General features: G+C 38.3%; 1 pseudogene; it reads right to left on the reverse strand.

The window, feature by feature from the left end:
* Nucleotides 1–3,234: 3,234 nt before the first annotated feature.
* Nucleotides 3,235–4,549, reverse strand: LOC113896433 (annotated as a pseudogene).
* Between the last annotated feature and the right edge of the window lie 3,079 nt (nucleotides 4,550–7,628).

Raw genomic sequence — 7,628 nt, forward strand, 5'->3', positions numbered from 1 at the left:
TCAGGTGTGCAGCAAAGTGAATCAGTTATACATACACATATCCAGTCTTTTTTGGATTATCGTCCCCATGTTAGACCGTGTTCTGACATTTGGAGACAGTGTTTCTGATTACTTTGCTACTCAAGTTTTTTTTTTTTTTTTTTTTTTTTAATTTTTCTTCACAAAATTGTATTAGCTTGAGTCTGATGCCTTAGACCACTTGGGCATCCTGATAGCCCACAGAACTGCATTAAAAAGTGACTTCATTGATATTTCTGTCCAGATACCAAGGACAGCTTGCAAGGACATACATATTTGTACACAAAATCTGTTGACCCTGAACGATTTGAGTAGGCAGAAATTCAAGTTCTTTCATGAATCCTGATTATGAAAACTGAAGGAATTCTATTGTATAATATGGGAGATATGAAGCGGATAATATCACTTACTGCTCATTTTGTTTATGACAGTATTTAGAACGAATTAATTCTTTTATGTAGAACAATGGGGAAAATAATGGTTGTAGGCATCACTACAAGTTTTCAAGCAGGAAGAATAAGATGACTCAATAAGAAAATATAGAACAGTTTCATCAGTCCTTCACCTCAATGAAGAAATCATCTTATACATTGACACTGATGTTCCATACTATTTTTAAAATTTACCTTACAATTTAAAAACATTTTTAATCTTTAATGAACTATCTAGACAAAAAATTACAACTGAATCTGAAATATAGACCTTGAAACATACATTCATTTGTAGTATGTAAATTTCATTCATAAATGGATAAAACTATGGATGTTGTGAATGTCTCAGCATATAGTCTAGGAGATGAATTGTCTGTTTATTAGTTTGTGAAATTCCTGCATATTCCCTTCTCAGTATTCTGTGCTTCTTATGTGTTATGCTAATACCTCCATTTCTTACTGTCTCTACCTACGGGTAAGGAGGTTTTCCTTAATTTATTGAGTAGATGTATAGTTTGAAAAGGAATGACATGCATAATATTACAAAGTATAATTTAAAGTTTGTTTCATTATTTTCAATACCTTCTCTGACTTGAAGATCATATTAAGTCAATCTATTTATTGCAGTTTCTGTTTCTGTGTAGGCTGAAACTGTCAGACGTGTATTTGATAATCAGTTTTTTCCAGTAACTATGGTATTCAATGTGGATATAGAGCCTGCTAAGAGAACAGAATCCTATTTAGGAGGATAAAACTCAATGGCTTATTATTAAAAAAAAAAAAAAAAAAAAAAGACACTAGTACGTTAAAGTCCTCATTATCAGGAACACCTATTCAGAAAGTGACACCAAAAAGGAACAATGGACATAGATGTAAAAAACTGTAGTCTCAGGTTTTTCCTCTCTGTAATGTTATAAACACGACCAAGTTTCCAAGCTTAGTTTTTGTTTCCCCACCCCCCCAATAGAGTGGTAACTCATGACTAGTCTTTTCAGTAAAACTGAAGACATATTACATGGGGTGATATTTGTCATTTAAGAAGAAGTGATTATTAATAAATTATGGCAGTTCCATGAGATACATGGTAATTTCCAACATTTCATATCAAAGTTTGAGAAAAAAGAAGGGACACAGGAGGAAAGAAAAAGAAGAGAAAGCCTTTGGATATTTTCATTAATAATGAGGTAATTACATTGTACAGAGCAGCTGAAAAAACATAAAAATTCCAGGAAACAAATAAAAAGGCAACTTCTACATCTACAATCTGATTAAAGAATCACAACTACTGACTCTAAAACTTTGAGCTCTGTAGTCATGGGCATTTCTTCAAATCCAGTATAAATGGCTTTTTTTGGACTCACCATCACAAAGAGTCTTTTCAGAGCCCCCTTTATGTCTTTGTTTCTCAGACTGTAGATGAAAGGTTTCAGCATGGATGTGACCAGAGTGTGCATCACCAAGGCAGTATACTTGAGCTGGGAGTAGCAAAAGAGCAAAGGTACACTCCTAGGCTTGTACAAAAGAATAAGGAGACAATTGAGAGGTGAGATGCATTGGTGGAAAATGCTTTATACTTCCCTTGAGCTGATAAGATTATATATATATATATATATACTGGCTTTCATAGCAGCAGTGTTTAGAGTGACAGGTAGGGAGGCAGATATTTTGGTGGTAGAGTTGGTGAGTGGATTGTTATGGAGGTGCATCCCTTTGGAAAATTGTTTCTAAGTTCTTCTGATTTCTCAGTGAGTAAGGAGTCAAGGGTATCAGTTTACATATGGATGGGGGAAGATGGTGTTTAAGGTATGAAGATACAGAAGACAAGAAATAGTCATTGTGGGGTTAAAAAAAAAAACAACAACAGGAGAATGGTGGGAAGAAAAGAACTTCAGGAAAGGAAGGAAGAAAGGGAGGGATGAAGGGAAGGAGGCATTACAATCCTAGTGTATGGAAAGATTTTGAAAGAAAGGTCATTTTGCTCAAATGTATGTACATTGAGTTGGTGATGCCATCCAACCATCTGCCCAGCAAAAATTCGGGGCTTTCAAGTCTTCCTTTAATTCTCAATTCATTAGTCACCTCCCAGTTTCATTTCTTTCCCACCAAGACCACACACTTTTGATCAGGCATCCATCACAATTCTACTCCTTGTCCTATCAATTACTTCAAATTAGCCCATTCTTACCTAGTTGATGCACTCAGTTAGTTGGCAACCAGATTCTTCTCCATAGGTGTGGTCCTGCATGTCTGCTAAATTTTGCTTCCTTTTCTCATTAAGAAAGAACTAGTTTTTCTTCTACATGTGATGGATTTGAATTTTTTTTCAGATCCTTATTTATTTTTTTAATGTAAATTTATTTATTTTAATTGGAGGCTAATTACTTTACCATATTGTTTTGGTTTTACCATATATCAACATGAATCCACCATGTTTTATAAACCCCTAGGCACTTCCTCTGCTTGGAAAAAAGTCCTTATCTATTTTTTCGCCCAATCTAACTTCCACCATTAATGCCAACTAATCTGCACCTGTCTATATCATTAATAAATGATTAATAGCCAGATATCATGATCATTTATTTATTATTCTTTGACTGTGTGAAAGCAGAAAAATATTTTATATGTTAGAGTGGAAATCTTAAAAAATTGAATCTCTTAAGTGTAGATAGAAGTTAAGGTCAAAGCAAAGGAAATACCAGGAAACAATAGAAAAAGCATCATCTACACCTACAATCTAGTCAAAAAAAAATAGTGATTTCTTACTCCAGTTTCTTTAGCCTGGCAATCATTTACACTTCTTCAACCAGAGGTAAGTTGGCATTTTTAGAGATGCCATCCCAATGAATCTTCTCAGAACCCTCTTTATGTTTTTATTCTGCAGACTGTAGATGAAAGGATTCAGCATGGGTGTGACCACTGTATACATCACTGAAGCTGTTATATTTGACTGAGCTGTGGGTAGAAGCAGGGCTAAGGTACACAGATAAGACTGTACAATAAAATAAGGCAATAACCAAGAGGTGAGATGCACAGGTGGAAAATGCTTTATATTTCCCCTGAGTTGATGAAATTCTTCGTATGCAGGAGATTATCTTAGAGTATGAATAAATGATTCCAGTGAATGCACCACCACCCAGGATTGCAGCTACAAAATATATTACTATGTCATTAAGAAAGGTGTCAGAACAGGCACATTGGATAACCTGATTGAGTTCACAGAAAAACTGAGGGATTTCCAAGCCTGTGCAGAAGGACAACCACAGTATCATTAAGCTTTGTAACAGGGAATTCAGAGCACTCATCACCCAGGGCACTAGAACCAGCAGTCCACAGTGCCAGGGGTTCATCATGACTGTGTAGTGCAGGGGGTAACATATGGCCAGGTAGTGGTCATAGGCCATCACAGTCAAGAGAAAGTTATCCAGCCCTGCGAAGAGTAGGAAAAAGTGTATCTGGCTAATACAGCCTGCATAACTTATATGTTTGCTCTGCCTCTGGATGTTCCACAGCACATTTGGGATGGTGGTGGAAGTGAAGCAGATGTCTACAAAGGACAGGTTAGAAAGGAAGAAGTACATGGGGGTGTGGAGTTGGGGGTCTGAGCTCACAGCCAGAAAGATGAGCAGGTTTCCAAACACAGTGATCAGGTACATGAAGAGGAAAAGCCCAAATATGAAGGGCTGCAGTTCTGGTTCCTCTGAAAATCCCAGAAGAAGAAATTCTGAAATTTGTTTATCGTTTCCCGATTCCACGTAGTTGCAGGGCTCTACCTAGCAATAAAAATAATAATAAGACTTATTTAACAAAAATAGACCTTACTGGTATAATTTAAAATGTACAATTTATATTTTGTGGTCAAGAAATGCACACCTACAGTTTTGGTGTGAAACTTTTCCCTTTGGGACATCCTCTGATTACAAATTCCTGTTCATCTCTGTCTATTCACCAAGAGGTCATGTATTGTAAACTTTGAACGAGGGATTCTGACAAAGTATTGAGGCTATATATTGAGTACTCACCATCTCCTGAATAAGCAGAGTATGCTGAGAGTCACAAGTCCCTACAGCTACTAGACAAGCACCCAGAAGACCCAAGTCCATGAGGTCCCCCTTTAGAAAGCCCTGAGTAAATAGATAACTGAACTCAAGAGTGCCTGCTTTTCCTTGGTTATGCCCTCATTCCACCTTATGTATTCATCATTAAATAATGAACTAGCAGAATCCTAGCCACCTTACCCTCAGAACTCAATAAAGCACAGCCCCCAGTTGGATCTTTCTCTCTCTCCATCTTTCTCTTTACATAATACTTAAGTACATAGATCTTGGTCATGCTGTGTACAGGATTTGTTACTACTGTATTTTTTTCAGTTTGCCAATAGATATTGCTGAGGTTTTGTTCAGTTGCTGAGTCCAACTCTTTGCAACCCCATGAACTGCAGCATACCAGGCTCCCCTGTCCTTCAATATCTCCCAGAGTTTTCTCAAACTCATGTCTATGGAGTCAGTGATGCCATCCAACCATCTCATTCTCTGTCTTCCCCTTCTCCTCTTGTGCTTGGGCTTAGTCTCTCAGTTGTGTTCCTTTCCCAGCAATAGAGTCTTTTACAATGAGTTGGACCTTCGCATCAGGTGACCAAAGGATTTGAGCTTCACTATCAGTCCTTCCAGTGAATATTCAGGGTTGATTTCCTTTAGGAGTGACTGGTTTGATAGCCTTGCAGTCCAGGGAGTCTCAAGAGTCTTCTCCAGTCAGTCAGTTCAGTCACTCAGTCGTGTGTGACTGTTTGAAACCCCATGAACCGCCTCATTCCAGGCCTCCCTGTCCATCACCAACTCCTGGAGTTCACCTAAACTCACATCCATTTAGTTGGTGATGCCATTGAACCATCTCAGCCCCTGTTGTCCCCTTCTCTTCCGTCCTCAATCTTCCCCAGAATCAGGGTCTTTTCCAATGAGTCAGCTCTTCACATGTTATGGCCAAAGTATTGGAGTTTCAGCTTGAACATCAGTCCTTCCAATGAACACCCAGGACTGATCTCTTTTAGGATGGACTGGTTGGATCTTGTTGCAGCCCAAGGGACTCTCAAGAGTCTTCTCCAACACCACAGTTCAAAAGCATTGAATCTTCTGGGCTCAGCCTTCTTCATAGTCCAACCCTCACATCCATACATGACCACTGGAAAAACCATAGCCTTGACTAGACGGACCTTTGTTGGCAAAGTAATGTCTCTGCTTTTGAATATGCTATCTAGGTTTGTCATAACTTTCCTTCCAAGGAGTAAGTGTCTTTTAATATCATGGCTGCAGTCACAATCTGCAGTGATTTTGAAGCCCAGAAAAATAAAGTCTGAAACTGTATCCACTGTTTCCCCATCTATTTCCCATGAAGTGGTGGGACCAGATGCCATGACTTCGTTTTCTGAATGTTGAGCTTTAAGCCACCTTTTTCACTCTCCCCTTTCACTTTCATCAAGAAGCTTTTTAGTTCCTCTTTACTTTCTGCCATAAGGGTGGTGTTATCTGCATATCTTAGGTTGTTGATATTTCTCCCAGCAATCTTGATTCCAGCTTGTGTTTCTTCCAGTCCAGCCTTTCTCATGATGTACAGTGCATATAAGTTAAATAAGCAGGGTGACAATATACAGCCTTGACATACTCCTTTTCCTATTTGGAACCAGTATGTTGTCCCATATCCTGTTCTAACTGTTTCTTTCTGACCTGCATACAGATTTCTCAAGAGGCAGATCAGGTGGTTTGGTATTCCTATCTCTTTCAGAATTTTCCACAGTTTATTGTGATCCACACAGTCAAACGCTTTGGCATAGTCAATAAAACAGAAATAGATATTTTTCTGGAACTCTCTTGCTTTTTCCATGATCCAGCAGATGTTGGCAATTTGATCTCTGGGTCCTCTGTCTTTTCTAAAACCAGCTTGAACATCAGGAAGTTCACGGTTCACATATTGCTGAAGCCTGGCTTGGAGAATTTTGAGCATTACTTTACTAGTGTGTGAGATGAGTGCAATTGCGTGGTAGTTTGTGCATTCTTTGGCATTGCCTTTCTTTGGGATTGGAATGAAAACTGACCTTTTCCAGTCCTGTGGTCACTGTTGAGTTTTCCAAATTTGCTGGCATATTGAGTGCAGCACTTTCACAGCATCACCTTTCAGGATTTGGAATAGCTCAACTGGAATTCTATCACCTCTAGCTTTGTTCGTAGTGATGCTTTCTAAGGCCCACTTGACTTCACATTCCAGGATGTCTGGCTCTAGGTCAGTGATCACACCATCGTGATTATCTGGGTCATGAAGATCTTTTTTGTATGGTTCTTCTGTGTATTCTTGCCATCTCTTCTTACTATATTCTGCTTCTGTTAGGTCCATACCATTTCTGTCCTTTATCGAGCCCATCTTTGCATGAAATGTTCCTTTGGTATCTCTGATTTTCTTGAAGTTATCTCTAGTGTTTCCCATTCTGTTGTTTTCTTCTATTTCTTTGCATTGATCACAGAAGAAGGCTTTCTTATCTCTTCTTGCTTTTCTTTGAAACTCTGCATTCAGATGTTTATATCTTTCCTTTTCTCCTTTGCTTTTTGCTAATCTTCTTTTCACAGCTATTTGTAAGGCCTCCCCAAACATCCATTTAGCTGTTTTGCATTTCTTTTCCATGGGGATGGTCTTGTTCCCTGTCTCCTGTACAATATCACGAAGCTCATTCCATAGTTCATCATGCACTCTATCAGATCTAGGCCCTTATATCTATTTCTCACTTCCACTGTATAATAATAAGGGATTTGATTTAGGTCATACCTGAATGGCCTAGTGGTTTTCCCTACTTTCTTCAGTTTAATTCTGAATTTGGCAGTAAGGAGTTCATGGTCTGAGCCACAGTCAGCTCCTGGTCTTGTTTTTGCTGACAGTATAGAGCTTCTCCATCTTTGGCTGCAAAGAATATAATCAGAATGGGAAAAAATAATAGCAAATGAAGCAACTGACAAACAACTAATCTCAAAAATATACAAGCAACTCCTACAGCTCAACTCCAGAAAAATAAACGACCCAATCAAAAAATGGGCCAAAGAACTAAATAGACATTTCTCCAAAGAAGACATACAGATGGCTAACAAACACATGAAAAGATGCTCAGCATCACTCATTATCAGAGAAATGCAAATCAAAACC

Source organism: Bos indicus x Bos taurus, chromosome 7, assembly GCF_003369695.1.
Source record: "Bos indicus x Bos taurus breed Angus x Brahman F1 hybrid chromosome 7, Bos_hybrid_MaternalHap_v2.0, whole genome shotgun sequence".
NCBI lineage: Eukaryota > Metazoa > Chordata > Mammalia > Artiodactyla > Bovidae > Bos > Bos indicus x Bos taurus.